This window comes from Vicugna pacos, unplaced genomic scaffold (assembly GCF_048564905.1).
Source record: "Vicugna pacos unplaced genomic scaffold, VicPac4 scaffold_19, whole genome shotgun sequence".
NCBI classification, from domain to species: Eukaryota; Metazoa; Chordata; class Mammalia; order Artiodactyla; family Camelidae; genus Vicugna; species Vicugna pacos.
The window spans coordinates 29634485-29637691 of NW_027328740.1; the positions used below are offsets into that span (position 1 = coordinate 29634485).

Below are 3207 nucleotides of genomic sequence, written 5' to 3' on the forward strand. Positions count from 1 at the left end.
GACCCCAAAATTAAATTATTTAGAAAGATTTTGTTGGGATAATATTTGCAAATCACACTTTAAATATAAGCATCCTATATGTTTCATTTTAACTGGATGAATGACAAGTAAACACTGGCTGAATGTTACACTTGAGTTGCTGAGAGGCCAGTTGTTTTGTAATGTCACAGCTACTCAAGTTGAGTTTCATTGTGAAGGTCTAGCAGTTTATCTGTGCAGGCCTGCTAAAGCAGCATTTGATGCTGCAGTGCTCAAAATCATGCAGATTAGAAAAGTAGCTGTTGATAAATTTAATTGAGATGGCACATGATTCTTCAGAAATTCAAGTTGTGTCTTGTAAAGATGGACCAACTGGTTCAGCAAAATCCGGTAGATCTCTATTGTGTGATCATTTTCTGGGGACTTGGACTTGAGGTCTATGATTGAAGAAAATGCTTTTCAGACTTTGTCTGAAGAATCCTTGATAAAAACACCATGATACACACATTGTGTCTCTGAACCAGATGAAGATAATGATTTTCGTTATATGACATTTCCAAGAAAACTCTGGAAAATAGCTGGGAGTGACCAATTTAAATCCATCTGGTGGGATGATAATGGATATTTCATAGTGATTGATGAAGATGTCTTTAAGAAGGAAGTTTTGGAAAGAAAGGCCCCTTTCAGAATATTTGAAACTGGAAGTATGAAAAGTTTACTTAGACAGCTAAACCTATATGGGTTTAAGAAGGTGTGGTAGAATTTTCAAGGTTCTGCTTGTTTAGCTGACTTTCTGGCAGTAGAAAAAGAAGTCTCTGTTTTAAGAAAGGTATTCAGAAATTTTAGTTACCACATGGTAACTTATATATAAAATTTTATTTTGTATATCAATCAATGATAATATAAAAGTAAAGCTAAATTTTGAAAATTGTATAAAACTACTAAGGCTAAAATTCTTTATTTTTTCTAAAAAATGAGGATAGTGCCTTAAGTAGTCAATATTATGAGAAACTTTGTTTGCAACTATGAATAATTCCAGAAATCTAAATAAAGGTATTAAGGCTGCTTATAAAAAGTGGCATTCACTGTTACTGCAATGGCTGACTTCTTAAATTTGATGAGTATACTATTTAAATGCATAGTTTCCAAATAAGGAACTTCAAAATATCGTCAGCAATGTTCATATTTTGATGATATTATCTTTGCATTGTAAACGTGGAATCTGAGGTTTTATAAGTTAGCCTTATTGTAGTCTTGTATTTTGGTTTAAAATTTTACTAAAATGTTTCTCCATTGGTTGTAGCTGCATTTGTATCATAATCCAAATATTAAACGAGGCTGTCCCCAGCTTTTAGTGAGAATAAAAAGAAGAGTTGAGATTAAAAATTCTTGTCTGTTGTCTTCATTGGCTGAAGATTTCAACAAGAAATACTTTAAATCAGGGGTAATGTCGATAAACATAATTCTGATTTTGTGGCTGACACTAGTGGAGAAAGTGCATTTTTACCTTCTGCAAATTTAAACATGCCTCTAATAAGAAAGCCCTCTACTAGCCACATAATTGGTGATACAACAACCCCGATCAGAGGTGATTTTCCTCCTCCATCATCAATGTCAGTGAGACCACCAGAACAAATTGCAGTGGATCAACGAGCTATTTTCAATCAGTTCACCCCTGTCCACGGGCACTCTCAAATCAGCTACAATGAAACAAATGGCCGTATTGTGAACTCCATTACAACTACAACTTGTATTTCTCAGTACAGCATCTTCTCTCCCATATAGAGCAATTATTTTAGACTGATGTTGGAGCCTTCTACTTTTCCATAAAGATATCACAAAATATCTGGAAATGAACTTCATTTTCCTAAACTTCAACCAGGGATCAACCCACGCATTTCAGTGCCAGTGATAGCTGATAAATCAGTTACCTCTCTTTCAAGGCCAACTCATCAGACATTTTCAGTTTATGAACGTCAAACTAATTACAACTGATCAACCAGAGGACTACCAGATTATGCAGGATAACAGTAGTTAAAATTGATGTTGGCAAATGTCATCAAATATCTGCAATTTTCTTATTTTAACAATAATCATAGGTGTGTACCTGTATTTTCCTTATTTTTTTCAAATATAGCATATAGTTAAACAGGAGACTAAGTTGCCATTTAACGATAGAAAGAGATATCTGATTGATATGATCTTTTTATGGAAAAATATGGGAGTAAATTTAAATAATTCCTTGTAAGGAAGAAGAAAATATGGGAGAATTTGGAAAAAGACTAAAACATGGAGAGAGGGAAAATTACTAAGTGGATTCTGGTTCATACTGGAAAGTATGAAAAGTGTTAAGTTAGGATAGATTGGAACAGGAGATACATGCAGGAACCGGCCCAGGGATCATGGTCTCTATTATGTCATCCCTGGAATCAAAAAGATCACATGATATAGTCAAAGATGGCACATTCATCATGTGGTAGAATTTAAGAAGTAATTTTATCTATGGTCTTCTTCGTGCTGTTCTAAAAGCATTCCAATTAGTGCTTTCATTTCCTGCCCTGAAGATTCTACATTATATTTTCTAGTCAATAATTTATGTTGCTTTATGTTCCAGCCAAAGTAAAGTTTACGTCCTCAGGGTGGCATTCAATGCCTTTCCAACTCTAAGCACACAAACTCAAATTTGTTTAGTCATTTCTTTATGAATCTGGCAACTGATTACCATGGCATATCTTTATGTTTCACTGTATCTGGATATATATCCAGGCAAATGATTGTCAACAATGTTAGTTCCAAACTCAATACTTTTAATCCAGCTCATCCTTGGATTTTGGGTGTCCTCCTTTTACCTTGTTAGACTATCCCTGTCTCAGCACAGAAACCACCTCCTCCAGATGTTTTCTGTCTATCCCCCTTTCCTTGTCTAACTTGGATACCAGCACAGTAAGCTCAGCACATGCCACAGGATGCATTTTAGTATTTACTGAATGAAAAATACATGTTGACTTTAGCAAAATCCACTTTCTTGAAACAAGAAAACTCTCATGGTTTTCCAACTATTTTGTTATGGTCTTTACTCTTCACCAAAAACTAGCTCTTTTCATAGCCCAAGGACTAATCCCTCAAAACAGTAATTGGAGGTAGGTACAGGAGACAAGTTATTATTTTCTTAATTCATGCCTCCAGAGGTCTAAAGTATTCCATTCCCATTTGCTGGACATTTTCCTG

The 3207-nt window shown here is 34.7% G+C and overlaps 1 pseudogene; it reads left to right on the plus strand.

The window, feature by feature from the left end:
• The first annotated feature begins 299 nt into the window (after nucleotides 1-299).
• LOC140693367 (heat shock transcription factor, Y-linked-like) lies at nucleotides 300-1764 on the plus strand (annotated as a pseudogene).
• The last annotated feature ends 1443 nt before the right edge of the window (nucleotides 1765-3207 follow it).